This window comes from Phyllostomus hastatus, unplaced genomic scaffold, assembly GCF_019186645.2.
Source record: "Phyllostomus hastatus isolate PE091 unplaced genomic scaffold, TTU_PhHast_1.1 phas_scaffold_39, whole genome shotgun sequence".
NCBI classification, from domain to species: domain Eukaryota; kingdom Metazoa; phylum Chordata; class Mammalia; order Chiroptera; family Phyllostomidae; genus Phyllostomus; species Phyllostomus hastatus.
This window is the reverse complement of record NW_025334028.1, coordinates 11806546-11823131: the sequence shown is the minus strand read 5'-3', so window position 1 is coordinate 11823131 and position 16586 is coordinate 11806546. Positions and strand designations below refer to the sequence as shown.

Below are 16586 nucleotides of genomic sequence, written 5' to 3'. Positions count from 1 at the left end.
CTCCAGTTACTGGTGTCCTTGTAAGAAAGAAGGACACAGAAATTCAGAGATGACACACAGAGGGAAGAAGACCATGTGAAGATGACAGAGAGATTAGAATGATATCGCTACAAGCCAAGTAATGCCGGAGATTGTTCGAAGCCACCAGAAGCTAGAAAGAGGCAAGGTTCCTTATCTAAAGCTTTCTTAAGGAGCCTGTGACTGCTGATTTCAGACTTCTAGCCTCCAGAAAGTTTGAGAAAATAAATTTCTATTGTTTTAAGCCATTCAATTTTGGGTGATGTGTTATGGCCACTGTTGGAAACTAATAGAAGTTTTGCTACCGATAACTGGCACTACTACACCAAATTCCCAAAAATGTAGATGTGGCTTTGGAATTGGATAATGAGTGGTAGTTGGAAGAATTTTGAGGCATGTAATAGAAAAGTCAATAGACTGCCTTAAAGAGATTGTTGGTAGAAATATGGACATTAAAAAGATTCTGGTAAGGGCTTAGAAAGAAGTAAATACTGTAGAGAAACCTACCATTTTAGAGAATACCTATGTAATCATGAACAGAAAGTTGGTAGAAATATAAATGTTAAAGGTAGTTCTGGTGAGGTCTCAGAGGAAATGATAAATGTGTTATTGGACACTAGAGAAAAGGCAACCCTTTTATAAAGTGGCGGGAACTTTGCTAAATTATCTTCTATTGTTGGTGTTGGGTGGAAAGCAGAACTTGTATGTGATGAACTTGAATATTGAGCTGAGAAGATTTCCAAACAAAATATGGAAGGCAGAACTTAGTTTTCTTTTGCTTCTTATAGTAAAATATGACAGGAAAGAGATAATTGGAGGAAGAAACTACTAAGCAAAAAAGGAACCAGAACTTAATAATTCTGAAAATTCTCAGGTTCCAAATAGCAAAAAATGGAGAGCACATTCTGGAAGGAACATCAAGGATATTGCTACAGAGATTAGGCACGTGAATGTGACCCATGGATACAATTAACCTTCTCGGTGATGCCAGGAATACAGGTGAATTTATCCAGGAAACAGCTGTGGAGGATCTTCTTGTCTGATGATTTAGACCCTCATAGAGTACACAGGAGAGCCAAAAGTTTCTTGAGAAGGTTATATCAGCAGAAATACTTCTACGCTGGACTAAAAAGGGGAAAGACAGAATGAAATAGAGGCCATCAGACTTACAAAATTTTATATGATTACAAATATGTGTTATTCTTCTAGGAAAAGAAAGAATGATTCCTGTTGTGGGCTGAATTGTGTTCCCCAAAAATTCATATGTTAAAGACCTAACCCTCAGTATCTCAGAATATGACCATATTTGAAGATAGGACCTTTAAAGTAATTAAAGTCAAATGAAGTCATCAAATGTAACTGATATTCTTAGAGGAGCTTAGGACACAGACCTACACTGAAGAAAGACCATGTGAAGACATGGAGAAGACAGTCATTTGCAAACCAAGGAGAGAGGCCTCAGAAGAAACCAACTCTGCCAACATCTTGATGTTGGACTTCTAACCTCCAGAAATGTGAGAAAAATTCCTGTTGCTTAAGGCATCCAATCTGTGGTATTTTGTTATGGCAGCCCTAGCAAATGAACACACGGTGTAAGCAAGGAGGAGGATCCTATAGGTGTTATGACCTGAATTGTGTCCCCCCACAAAGTCCATATGTTAAAGTCTTAACTCCCATTGTGACTGAATTTGGAGAGAGAACCTTTTAAAACATAATTAAGGTTAAATTGGGTCATAGGATGGAGCCCTAATCCGATAGGATTTGTGTCCTTATAGGAAGCGGAAGAGACGCCAGAGGTGCGTGAGCCCAGAGAAAAGGCCATGTGAAGACACAGTGTGAGTAGACAGCCATCTGCAAGCCAAGGGGAGCTACTTGACCTTGGACTTCTGGCCTCTAGAATTATTACTGGAAAATAAATTCATTATGTAAGTCACCCAGTGTGTGGTATTGTGTTATGGTAGCCCTAGCAAATGAACTCATGGTATAAGTGAGGAGGAGAGCCCTCCGGGCCAGGTCCTAGCCAAGATAACTATCAACCCTATTTTCATGCAGCTTTCCTTCATCCATACTCACTTCCACTGTTCCAAGAGAACCATGCCCGCTTCTGACAATGAGTGTATGTCATGCCCCTTATACTCCTAATTGGCGGGAACAATGATATTACTTCCATATCACCCAGAGACTTGTGCTGTGTATTAAAAAAGGCTCATCCAATGCTTAAGGATTGATTTATAAGTTCTCTAAACCTTCATTTGAATCAGAAGTTCTTAACTTTACAGAACCTGAGTGCAGGAGTTCATAGATGGACTTTAAGAGCTTGTCCACAGCTTTCATCAAACTCTCAAAGAGACACCTAGCACTGAGAAGGTTAAAAAACACTTAAGCTTTGACACTGGCTTTTGTTAAACCCTTCCCCCTGCCGCTGCTCATGTTATGCAGGTCAGTTCATATTCATGCAATAAGCTCTTTATTAGCCAAAGTTCTCCCATCACATTTAGACACTGGATAAGCTTCTAAATCTGAGCTACAGCTCCATCTGTTAAGTGGATAATTGCTGTAGGTTTATTGTCCTCAGCTACATGAGCTGTATTTTATAAATGGCAGCTTCAGAAACAATAAGAGTTTGGATATTTGCCCACAAACATTCCCAAAATAAAGCCATACTTAAAAGACATTGTGGATTCAAGGTCCTTTTATTTTTTTCAAAAATCCTCTATTTTCTATTTATAATATAGGAAAAGAAAAGAAATGTATAAAAAGAAAAAAGAAATCTATGACATTTTACTCATGTCATAGATTAATAAGACCTAGAGAAAACATCCACTGTAAGAGTCAAAATTCTCAAGCTTTGCCACCTGCAAATGAACCCTCTGGGTACGTATTTATACTTAAGAAATAAGTCCAGTTTACTTTAAACAAATTATTTTTATGTTAACATGGATTTCTGTAAGAAATTTCATTTTGATCATTTTATAGAAACATAAAATACCAACTTCAATATCAGAAAAAATATTTTTGGTGGTCAAATCTTTCCTCCATCACCCTCCAGCTAAAATTTTCTCTACACTCTCATTGAATTGATGTAATCACCTGAAATAAATCTCATAAAATTATTTTAAGTAGATGGGGAATGCTGTTAGAATAAGAAGTTAACATTTGGGGTCCCAGAGGAAATTTCCCTTAGCTAACTGGGCAAGTCTTGAGAAACACACGTCCTGCTTAGCCTACAGTAGCCCCACCAGCCCCGGGGCCCTCAGCAGCTGGTGGAGAAGCGGTGCCTGGGCTCCCGCACTGCTCAGACCCACATGTGCACAGAGGCAGAGGAGAAGCAAAGTCAAACACAGCCTACCCCTTTGATCTGTCCTCTGAGGAGACTGTCCACACCCTAGACCTTGGCTGAGGAAAAACATCCCATTGTCTGAGGCAAAAGGACATCACGTCATTCCATCCTGTGCCTGGAAAGGCAGTTTGAAACAAGTCGTCCTGATTCTGAAGACCTGAGACAATTCTCAGCTGCGCCATGACTTGTTTTCTGCTCCTAGGCAAATTGCCCAGTTTCCTCTGTGCCCAAATTTCCCCAGCTGCAAAAGAGGTAATTCCTGTTACCTTTCTCTTGTGGTGTTCTGAAAGATACAGAGAGCCAATGCATATAATATAGTCATTGGAGACAATTGTCTGAGAGCAGATTTGCCCAGAACTAGAGATGGAGTTTCATTGATTTTTGTTTTTATTGGTTTGCTTTTGGCCTGACATTAGCATAAACATGGAAAAAATCTAAATTAAATTATATTACAACCATTCATCTCATGTGATGGAACATTTACGATATGCAAGCACTGTGCTGGGCACATGGGGAATCAGAGGGGTCAAGTTTCCACCCTCAGTGAGCTCATAGCTCACTCAGAAAGATGTATTATAGCATAAAGGTTGAATACCACAACATAGTCATTGCAAGGTAGCTGGGTTTAAATCCCACTTTACTGCTGACCAGCTAGAGACCCTAGAAAAATTACTCAGCTTTACCAAGCTTCAGTTTCCTCATGCAAATTACAATAGCTAACATGTGTGTCTGCTGGGTGGCAGGAGGTATTCTATGCACTGAAGTTTACACAAAACTCAGAACAACCACCTGAGATAGATGCTATTATTGTCCCTATGCTTGTATTCTACATGTTATAGGTACTGTTGCTGAAGCTTAGGAAGGTTATATAACATGTCCAAGGTCATACAGTTAGTAAGTGGTTAAGCCAGTATGCAAACCCTAGCTGCCTCGCCTCAAAGTGTGCAGACTTTACCACTACACTACACTTCCCTCAAATGGGATCGTAGTAATACTCACCTCATGTAGACTTGTAAGGACCAACTAAAATAATGCATAAAAAGTGTTAACATGGTGCATGCAGTATAATGAATGTGCAGTAAAAATAGAAGTAGCAGAAGAGATCAGACACATATGTAAATCACCAGAATGTCAAGTCAAAAATAAACGCCTGCCTCCAACCTATTTCATGGACAAACTCCTTCTTGCAGACCAATCATTATACAGGGGGTTACAGTAGGAGGCTGTGTTGGGGGAAGAATAGTCTGTGAACTGCAATATTTGAGAATCGGATACAGTGACCTGTAATTTGAAGGAGTGATGCTTCATACATAGGTACAGTTCGGAAGGTCATTTACAGAAAGGTTAAGTATCTGAAGGACCCTGCTATTATTAAAATTCAGAATGTCTTCGTGAGAACAGTTTCCAATTGAGCAATGTGAAAATGCATCCACTACAATTCTTTTCCCCTTCCTTTACTCCCACCTCCCAATTTCCTTTAGGAAGAAAGAACTGCATGTAGTCTTTTTCTTTTTTTTTTCAAAGTCTTAAAATAAAAATCCCCTAAAAAGGGATCTGGCTTATAAAACCTTTTAGAGTTGTTTAGGGGAAAAAGTGCATAAGGAGCCAAGCACTCATATTCTGGCCAAGTTATGAGCTTCCCGAGAACAAGAGCTTGAGGGGAAGACTGTTAACTCTTTCCCTGTTGGTCGGCACTGCTCGCAAAGCTCATCTCGCCCTCTGCTCTGCGAGAGGCCAGCCTGCCAGAGAACTGCAGGAATCTGCAACAAAAACGATGACAGTCTGAAATACGCCCCAGTGCCAACTTCCAAACTGGTCTGTCACCTCAGACCCTGACTAGGTGACAGAGCAGCAGAATTTCAACTCCGATAGGCTCGAATGTTTTTGGGCAAAGAAGCAAAGCTAACAAGGGAAGGGATTTAAAGAGTATTGGGCTTTATCGAACTTTTATTCCCTGGCTGTGTGTAAAGAGGGAATTCAACTTCCATTTTCTGCCAAGACTCTGGGTCCAGCCACATACCAGAAGGTAAGTTTTAATAAGTTTACTGTATCATCTAATTGCATTTGCTTAACTGATGTGCATGATCCGATGAAGGTATCTAAGATTTTTGCCTAATACAAAGCCATTCATTTATTTTTTTAAATCCTTTTGTATGATTTTTAGAAAAGATACTTAACAGGGAATTTTAACTCTTCTATTCATGTTTCCTTTTCTTTTCTAAAATTAAATGGTACTTACTAGTAAATGATGAGTTCAGTGTAGAGAAAGAACACAAATGTAGAACTATTGTCAGCTACAGCTGCATTCAGATCTTGGTTAAGTCTAAATCCTGAACTACGTTTTGTAAAAATACTTACTGATTATATTAAATAAATTGTAATGAAAGCAGTTTTAAAAACTTTCAAGTCAAGGTCATTTGTGTTTTCCATGCCTAAATCATGTGAAATCATTCAGTTGCCATCATTGTCCCAGTCTGTACATAACAGCAATATAGAAAAACTTTGCTTTTACAAAAGGTAGAAAAATCCCTAATATTATATTCTTCTTCGATTATTCTTTAGTTCTTGTGACTATTATTCCTTTACTGGTTCCCTTTTATAGTTTTATGACTGTCTCTTGCCTCCTACCATTTTTAAGATGTTCATACACATATGTAAAATTCCTAATTCCCAATGATGTCTTATTTAGGAAGGGGGAAAAGAGGGAGGACACTCGAAGATCTAAAGAGATTATGATAACTCATACTGTAAGGTACTATCATTTGTGGCTCTATCTTCTAAAATAAAATAAAATAAATAATGCAAGTCATGCCTATTCATCCCTCCAGGTGTTAGAGGTCACCGTGCAAGAGAAACCATGCTTTCTACTGCCGCTCGATACTGTTGATACTATAGCCAGGAGGTGCTGCCAAAAGGGTATCTTTTCTATACAGACTTTAATCTGCCAGGAGGTTAAATGTGTCACCTTGGCACTGTATCTGAGCTCTCACCTGGCCCAGGGCCTAAGTATACTGAATAGAAATGTTCACTACATCCCACTCAGCAGAAATCCTTTTTAAAAAATTGCCCGTTTCTCACAGATACCAGTTTTTTTTTTCGGCTCACAGCTAATTCAGCTAAACCTTGAGGTTTATGACCATTGCTAACTATGACTATTTACAAAAATAGGACACCCATCTTAGGAAGGATTTAAGTACGTATTTCTGTTCATTCAACAAGATCTAGCAAAGCCAAGCCATCTGTGTCAGCTGCTTATCATCCAATCAACTAATGCTGCTTTCCACATTTTGGAAAAGAATATGTAAATGTCATTAACAAATCTTGCCTTTTTTCTTTCAGGATATTCTGTGCAGCCATTTAGTAATTAGAGCACTGAGTTTCTCTTCCAGGTCCTTTGGGATTTAACCCCAATAGTTTCTCATGTACAGTTTCACATATCAACTAAGTAAAGATAATAAAAGGTGATGACAAAATAAAATGAATAGTGATATATCTGGACAACTCCAAACATTATTTATTTTATTCTCCTCTTGACTGCTTGTTATTTTTATTCAGTTGATTTTTAAGAGTATTCAAACACTGCTGTTTTAGTGAAGTTCAGTAAGACGTCCAGAACATGTTGTTGATCTTTTTCCACCAAGGAAACAAACAACTGTTGTTAAAAAACTTCAGGTGCCCTTTTTCTTCACACATCATTCTGCAACAACCATTAGTGAAGGAGACAGGAGTCCCATAAACCCAGGGGAATTTCTCCAGTAGGCCTGGCTGCTCAAGGGGAATTTCTCCAGTAGGCCTGGCTGCTCCAGTAGGCCCTATAGGCCCAGCTAGCCCAGGGTCTGGTTCATGCAGGGCCTACAGGGCATCTTACCCCAAGAGCTGAGCCTGCAGTGGTTGTCCACCTGGGGCTAGTGTGGTTTTTGTTCTGGGCATCAAAAGGTGCACAGAATTCTGGAGAACGGAGCGACCGCAGGAAAATGGTGCAATAAAGTGACTAAGATCGTGGGCTCTGGAAGCATAGAGACCTGGTTTACATCTGGGCTTCACAGACTCTGGAAAATGACTCTTTGAGCCTCAGTTTCTTCATTTGTTGGACATAGGAATCATAAAATTTGCTGCTACTGCAGAGAGGTGTTGTGAAAATTAAGTGGAAAAGACAGCTATGCCTGGTATACGAAGCAATCAATCGATCGTAGCTAATGTTAAAGCACCAGTCTACCTATATGTCCTGATTGGAACTCTGTAGAAGGGAATGTACTCCAGGTTTTCCCTCAGGGTTTCTTCCTTATACTTACACCTTTGCTGTATAATAAATGTCAACGCCAGGTCTCTGCCTCAGAGTCAGCACAGCAGAGTGGACAGAGCCTGGGTTTCAGAGTCTAACACGCTTGGATTTGAATCCTGACCCTGCCTCTTACAGATTGTGTGAGCTAGGGCCATTATGTCACACCTCCAGGACTCAGTTCACCCATTTGTTAAGCAAATAATGACAATATTACCCACAAATGGGGTTGTTGTAGAAATTAAATGAGTTTGTTTTTCTTTAATGCTAAGTATAGCACCTGGCAGAGTACTAAACACACAGTGAGAAAACATTTGGTTATGCACTCAGAATGATTTTTTTGGTAGTAAAATTGGGCATCAGGAAGGAAATATTCTTTAAATTAATTATCTTTTTTTATCCAAAGAACTGGAAAAATAAATCTAACATTACTGTGTTCCCCTGGGAGCCTCAACATAAAGTATTTATTACTGTGAATATGCTTTGTCAATTAGTTGCCAAGTCAGATAAAGCTAGAGAACTTTCTGTTTCAGATTGTCATTGAGGAAAATGAGAAGAAATGTTGCTTTGCAGTCAATTCTCTTTCATCGGACTACTGGGACAGGGGAGAAGGCCCCCAGCAGTTCTCCTTTCTTACATTTTCTAAAGGAAAGAATAGGGGTTTTGACTTGCTCTAGCGGGTATTTTTCCTCTCTAACTGAAATTCAAATGAGAGGATTTGTTTTTTGTTTTTTTTTTGTTTTTGCAGACCTCTCCCCTGTGTTCCTGTCATTGAAATGTCAGCTGCTTTTTCTGGCTACATGTAGTAGGAGCAGCCTGTCGTCATAGCAATGAAAGGGTATAGAGAGACTCGAGTTTCATGACCCACTCTGTGAAATAACTCCTAATCTGGTTTAAAATCCTTCTTTAGAAATGAAATCTTTAGTGCTGGCTTGTTTCCTTCCTATTATGCAACCAACTTACGTATACCAATTGCAGTAACTAAATGTTTTCTTTAAAGATTCGATGAATAGATGTTCAGAAAATGAACAGGGAAATTACTAAAATGTTGACCAGCTTATCGTGCAGTGCAGGGGAAAAACAACTGGGAAGGCAAGGAAAAAATAGTAAAAATGACCTCACTTCATAGCACATACTTCACACCCCAAATAAATCTGTTTTGCAAGTTCTTGTTGTCTCCTCCCAACCTCAGGATGTGAAATAGATGGTGTATAGTGGTTATCGAGGCAGATTCTGGGCCAAGCGGCCTGGGCTCCAATCCTAACACTCAAACTTTCTAGTTTTTTTTTTTATCCACTCTTTGCCTCCATCTTCTAATATGTGAAATAGAGATGATAATAGTCATAAAATAGTCTTGGAAATTGAATGAGAAACTGAATGTAAGTATCTTATTACATCTCTGACCAGTGGTAATGGTCAGTTGTTAAGCTCGACAAGTGTCAGTCCCCCCTTGCTGTTAAATAGAGATAACAGCAAATGCATGAGATGGTTGTACGACTAACTGAAATAATGACTATAAGTGCTCAATAAGTAGCATTTCTTCTAATGTTTTTCATCATAAGGTCTAACTCTAGTAAGAATGGCTTTTTTCAACTTGGAATCTCCCAGTAATGAATGAAGTATTATTGCATAAACATGAACCACTGATTTCCTAAACAGAAAAAAAGAACTAAGGTTTTTTATATTTATAAGGAATGAAGAAGATTCTTCTCATCTTGATTAACACTAGGGCAAAAGGTATTAACACATCTTATCTTTCACTAAAGTCTTTTTTTTTAATTATTAAAGTTTCTGTTTTATTTTCTCCAGTGTTTTCCAGGTCATGCAATTATGTAAATAAGTAGTATTTTAATCTTATGTATCAGATAACTAATGTATTCAATATTCTATCTTATACAAAATGCCAGATACACTAAATGGAGCAGAAATAGAGAGGGGCTGTGCTCTTGTGGAGTTTACCATGTAGCTAGGGAGAAAGTCATTAATCACATCGTCGCATTAATAAAAAGTTCATACGTTCTAACATAATGTGACCTCGTTACAAAGCCATCTTCATTTTTGTAATGAAAAATTCTCAGCCAAAGTCTTTAATCAACCTAACTGCACACATGGACAATAGATTATAATATGTACTCTTAAGATATTTACTCTGTTGTTACACATGCATATTTCAAAATCTCATTTTATTTTAAATATTTTTTACTTATAAAAATGGCTTCTTCCATCCCCATATTTCATGAAACAATTTTATTAAAACTTTCTGTATGCATCTTTAAATTCAGTGTCTGTGTTCACTGCATCTGCTCTGTAATTATCTAATGCAGAGGGTGTCATCAGTCCTCTGAACACTGTTCACAGCGCGCTGCTGAGAAATCTGCTGATGCCGCACACTTGGTCCCAGGCAGGAATTCTCATTCTGTGGTGACGAGCTCTACATGTTAATTACTTACTATATTGCTTTTACCAATGCTCTTTAAAGGGCTTATTTGAAACCACTTTAGTCTATGAATTGTGGCCTTCTAAAATTGTTCAACTCCAGCATTTGCAATGAAGTCACACCTCAAGAATAATTACTAAATCTGCTTTTAATATCTTTATCTTCTTTTTCATTGTCAAGGTGAACTTAGAAACAAAAGTAAACATTGTTTGAGATCATCTTAGGCTCTTTTCTTGAAATGGTACTGTGTTGTTCAAAATTAAATAATTGAGAAAATGGCCTTTAATATGAGAGACCTCAGAATTACTGGAATATAAGTCAAATACTCTTTTTTATAGCATAATGTTAGCGGGTAAAAATTTCAAATAATATTCAATGTATATTGTATATGCTTATACACTGAAATACATGTTAAGAAGGCAAAGAAGGCAAAGCTGCTGTTCTAAGAAAGTATGTGAGAAGCCTAACCTTCTGTTCAAGGTCAATGATGGCTTTCCTTGACTCAAAGGTTAAATAGAGGTTAACTCTGCGGGGTGCATTCGAGTTGAGTGGTGATAGTTGGGGCAAGTGGATGTTTGGCAAGAGACTTCTGAGAGTGTAAACACCTTGCACAGAGACCCTGACGCAGGAGGGATTGTGGCTATTCCACAAACAGGGAGAAGGCCAGCTCCTCTGAGCAAGAGGCACAGCAGTGGGACAGGCAAATCCCAAGCAACTCCCCCACAAGGTCCTCTGACCTGAGTGCTAAAGGTATTTATCTTCTCCTGGATTCCTGTTTAATGTGTATCTTTCATGTCTCAATTGAATTCCAGTTAGAGTCAAAGTTCTGATAGGCATGAACCATGTCTATTCCTAGCTCAGACGCACATGATGGTGAGTTCAGTTAGGAAAAATGACAGGCAGTTGAAGATCAGAGCTCCAGAAAAGTCTGTACCTTTTGAGTCTGACTATATTATATGCACTCATAGGACTGAACAGCTTGATGTCAGATGATGGTGACTCAGCAGAGAACTCGAAATAGAGGAGCATTTTTTTAATCCTTTAGATAACTTTAACCCCACGCTCTAAAGCTCTCCCAAGAGACTCATTAATACTTTAAAAACCCTAAAGCATCACTGTTAATTCTGGATCAGGTAACAACATGTATATGTTAGCCAAAATATGACTAAAGGATTTGCTCTCTGATAAAGAAGGCTTTGGTTATCATGTAAAGATAGGGTGAAGGAGAATGTTCTGTCTGAGTCTGACAATTAAGTACCTGTAATAATCATTTTGTTTACTGCATTTTTCTGAAAAGAAATTTTTCATAGTTACAATAATTACTAAAAATAGCAGTCTGCAGGCTTCCTCTGATATAAACAAATTCAACAGAAAATACCTGTACTTATTTGGAAGTGTAGAGGTACATAATCTAGGAATTGATATGCCAATAAGAAGAAGAAAAATAAATAAGGAAACAGTCAATATAAACCTCTTCTTCTAAAGTATATGGTATGTCTTTCTCAGGTCAAAGGTCTAAGACCAGGTAAGATGAATAGATCAAGTAGCAACTAAAAATGCTAAAGCAGGTTTTATTGGTCCAGGAAGAAAGGAGGAGGACTTGTAAGTTTGGCTGAGGCTGCCAACCAAGGAGCCAATGACTGAGGAGGAAATCAGGAAAAATGAGGAAAATTCAGTTAGAAAGACTTGAAGCAATAACTACCAGCACTAAAATTTCCAAGAAGTTGTTGCTATAACCAATACAAGAGATGGAAAAGAATAAACTCCAAGCCTGGTCCTCCCTTTAGAGGCATGGATGACCATGTTGACACTCAAGTTCAGTGGTGGTCAGACAGCTTGTGAAATGCTTAGGAAAAAAGGAAGGGCATTAAAAAGAGAGAAGAGGGTCCTGGTCAGATGGCTAAGCTGGTTGGAGTGTTGACCCATACACCAAAAGGCTGCAGATTCGATCCCTGGTCAGGCACTTTGGGGAGGCAACTGATTGATGTTTCTCACATAGGTGTCTTCTCTCTCTCTCTTTCTTTCTTCCTCTATCCCTTTTTTCTCTCTCTAAAATTATTAAAAACATGTCTTTGGGTGAGGATTGTTTTTTTTAAAATTTACTAAAGACAAACATTTTTTAAAAAACAGAGAGAGAAGAGGTATGTATAGTGGGACAAGAGGTTGCTCAGTGGAGACAGATGGTTAGGTTAAGTAGATTTAAGTGGCACAGCAACATGCAGACTTCAAAAATATTGTTTACCACTGTAATGTAAATTTAAATTAATGGTGTAAATTAATTCTACTAATGTTAAAAGACTATAGGAACTGAAAAGAAATCAAATACAAATATCTACTCTGACCTGATTTTATTCTAATTTAAACTTCTAGAAAATATTATTGAAACCGAAATGGCACCAAGTACAAATAAGAATTCAAAATGAACCAGAGCACCCAAAGTCTATTCTAGTTGTTTGTGCAAATTCATTCCTAAATCTAGATGAAGAATGATGTTCTAGGTTGTGTCAAGCTTTAAGTGCCCTCCCTTTCTCTAGGAAAGAGACATTTGGGACCAAGAGTGAGAGGGTTTCATTCATAGAAATGTCCTATGTTTCCTACCAAATGCAATGTCCAAGCAATATTTGCTATTATATGCACTGCTTTCCATCCCCCTACTTGCAGGTCCAGGCACTCAATCTTGGACGCCAGAGCTGACATTGCTCTACCAGAGATCAGGTGTGGCTGACACATGCATAGCCTTTCTGCTAGTGCCTTTCAAACCAATCTCTGCAGGCTTGCCTGGGCTCCCTTTCCAGCTAGTGGAAAACATTTTCAGGTCCTTTTCCTTGTTTTTCCACAGACAGAACTTGTAGACCTGCTGAGAAATCTAATTACAACCTCCTTTCATGGTGAAATCTAATTACCACCTCTCCCTCGGTGAAAGCCAATTCTTTTGATACAAAAGGAAGCAAAACAAAGAGGTTTTAAGCAGAGGATGCGCCTGTATTCTGCCTTCTCTCTTAGGCAACTATGCAGAAAGGTTACAGTGACCTTGGCTTGCTTTGCTTGGAAACGATGGTCATAATCTATTATTACCCCTATTCCCATAACAAAGAAAAATATTTTGTTATCTAATGCCAGGATTTTCTGGAGATTTTTCAAGGATTCATTTGTTGGGTAAAACAAATTTTCAGTCACCCTCTTCACATCCATTTTTGATTCAGCAAGATGACTTCTCTTACTGAACTTGGAATGTAGTGTTAGGCACGTAAAAAAGGTGTGAGTTATTGCAGCTTCCTATAATGTTTCTGACATCTTCAGTGTTCTTTGCCACCCTTTCAGCCAGTCTGTTTGCTGAAGGATAATGAGAAAATGCAATGCTGCTGGGAGAAGTGTCACCTAAAATTTCTAACAATTGAGATCAATGGAGACAGTTATCGAAATAGCCATTTATGGAAATACATATTTTGCAAATACCTAGCATAAGTCTATAATTGCTGAGACAATAAAATTACTAACTAGTTTCTAATAAATCTTTATCACTACTATGCAATCACTGTAGTCCACTAAATAGGAATGAAACCCAGATTTGCAGCTTATCCCCAAAAATAGACAACATTTTTGGAAGAAACGTTCAGTCAACTAATAGGTTTTTAATTACAAGAGTGGTGAGAAGTGGTAAATGCTTTATTTTGTTTTGAATGGGATGAAGTTTAGCCTAGGTTTAATGAAAGTGTTATGCCTATCTATATTGTTAATAAGAGTAAATAAACAAGAATAAGAATCACCATTCACACTGACCTTCAAATAGCTCTGAAAGCAAAGCATTTTTACTATAACCATTCAACTTGAGTTACCTAATCAACCATACAATATGATAGGGTCCCAGTATGAAGGTGGCCTGAGATCTATAAAAGTCAGAACAACTGAATCTTGATTATAAGTCAGTGAAAAAATGTGTAGCTGGTTTCAAGACACCATGTGGTCAGATCTTCACACTCTTTCAGCACAAAGGAATTATTTGTAATGCTCAAGCTATTGGTTCGAATATTCCCCAAACTTTTATTGGGACCAAACAACTTAGAGCTAACTCTAAAGCAACACAGCATTCTGTACGAATTCAGAAGAAACAAAATAGAAACACTAAACCCCAGGTGTCTTCTTTCCTTCTTTTTATCTTCCCTGACCCCCAATTTTAGTGCATAAGTAGGCTTTGAGGACCTCATAATGGGGTGCAGGATAAGCTCTCTCTAGGAAAACTTTTCAGGAAAACTTTTAATTTCCTTTTTTAAAAACCAGCAGCCTTTTAAAAAGATTTTTTAAATCTACTTTTAGAGAGAGTGAAAGGGAGGAAGAAAGAGAGGGTGAGAAACTTCGATATGTGAGAGAAACAGGATCTAGTGCCTCTCTCATGCCTCCAACTGAGGACTTGGCCTGCAACCCAGGCATGTGCTTTGGCCTGGAATCGAATCATCCACCTTTCAGTTTGTGGAACGATGCCCAACCCACCGAACTACACCAGTTGGGGCATAATTTCTTAAAGTATAGGTAGAGGAATACTAGATTTGTTTTAATCTGGGAAACTTTTAGGTTAAACTTGGGTATTCCCAGTGATCTTGAATTCAGTTGCTTCCTAAATAATCTTGGAGGTGGGAAGAGTGGAGAACCAGCATCAGCTCACTAATAAAAACAGCTCATTAATTTCTTCTTATAACCTGACAACAATTTAAAGTGATTGATTTCAAAAGCAAATGTTTTCTTTTCTTTTTTTAAGATTTTATTTATTTATTTTTAGAGAGGGAAGGGAGGGAGAAAGAGAGAGAGAGAAACATCAATGTGCGGTTGGTTGCTGGGGGTCATGGCCTGCAACCCAGGCATGTACCCTGACTGGGAATCGAAACTGCGACACTGGTTCACAGCCTGCACTCAATCCACTGAGCTACGCCAGCCAGGGCTCAAATGTTTTCTTATAATTAAAAAAAAATACTCTGGATGGGAATGTCCGGAGTTACTGTAGCCTGAGGTTTGAATATGATGAGCTTTTTGTTCCCAGAAGGTGAACTTTTCTTTCTTTTCCTAGAAAAATCTAGCCCATGCTTATTATACATTTGGTTCTTTGCTGTTTTGTTTTTCTCAAATTCTATGGGTGATGGGCACAGTGAGGTCCGAGGTTGTGGTCATGTCTGGAGGTGGCTGGCTCACCTCAAGCTTCCCAGCATCCTGATAACAGGGTTAATATCTCTAATAGACTGGTTATTAAGTGTGGTGTGGACATTTTAGTGCCAGGAAAACAAACTTAGTCATTGTACAAAAAGAATTTATAACAGATTCCCTTGTATCGTACTATTTACCCAAAATACAACTTTGTTTCAATTGTCTAATTAGACTACTTTTGATTAGGCAAATTTCTTCATGCCCTGGTACTAACCATCTAAAAACAGTGTTTTTAGAACAAGTTAAAAATGTCCAGTCAGATTGAGCCAATGAATTGGGTCCCCTCTGGAGTGGGAAGGGAAAAGAACAGAAAGACTAATTTACTTCTCAAGGTTCCAGATTAATGTTGATATCATAACAGTCTGGAGACTGCATGAAAAGAGAAATGGGGAAGAGCACCATAGACTGAAACGTGTCATGTTCCATCACAAAATACTCTCAGAGCTAGTTGCCCATATTTCTTTCTAAATCTCTTCGAATCTATAGCACCTGCAAGTCTTGTGATTATATCAGTGAAATCATCTTTACTGAGCACTAATCACATTTTAATACATTGTAGCTTTTGATTTCCTCCAAAGATGAGGCCTGTTATGCTTCATTAAAAAAATGTGTACCCACTGAGACAATGCAGGTAAGGAAAAACTTTCTCCTCTATTTTCTTATGTTTAGTAATTAGGCCCTGCAAACTAAACTAACAAGATAGGTTAACAGAAGAAAATGACTTATTCATATGCACATAGGGACCAACAAAAGTACTGACTTTCTAAACTGTTAAAGATAAATGCTTATATACCTAACTTAGTAGGAGAAATAGAGTGGAGAGAAGCGGTTTCTGTGGCAAAAACAAAAACATTTCTTTAGGAAAGACAAATAGATGCTTAGAACAAACGGAGATAAAAGAGTCTGTGGTGTTTGTCTATAGAGGTATAAGTGGTCTTTTTGTCTTCTAGATCATAAGTTTCCTCTGGAGAAGGATTCATAGTAGGTTTACTCTTGTGATCTCTCTCCTGGGAGTAGAAGCCACTCCAAGAGGAAATTCGTGGCAGTTCTCATTTCTCAGAAGTTTCTGTTTTTAGTCAGATAAGGGAAGCTACAAAAAGGCTTCCTTCTGCATCTGTTGAATCTCAAATGTCTTCATTTTAAAATAATCTTGGTACCAACTCTAAGGTTCCAAGCAGGTCCTCACAGCAACCTATAGAAAAACTTAAAACAGAGGAGTGCTGGGGAGCAGGAGGTAGCTTTGTTGGCAGGAGATCTGAAAATATTCAAACCCATGAATCCTGAACTTTGAATCAGACATTGGATTGGTCCCAGTCCCA

General features: G+C 38.3%; 1 protein-coding gene across 3 annotated transcripts in view; it reads left to right on the top strand.

Annotated features, from left to right (window-relative positions):
- Window positions 1–4984: 4984 nt before the first annotated feature.
- Window positions 4985–16586, top strand: part of SPARCL1 (SPARC like 1) — a 51016-nt gene continuing 39414 nt past the window's right edge. The window contains exons 1-2 of one of the 3 annotated variants that reach the window (XM_045820324.1): window positions 4985–5384; window positions 15827–15898. The gene's annotated coding sequence lies outside the window, so the exon portion shown is untranslated. The remainder of the gene's footprint in view (window positions 5385–15826; window positions 15899–16586) is intronic. The other 2 variants (XM_045820323.1, XM_045820322.1) reach the window with 2 other exon arrangements.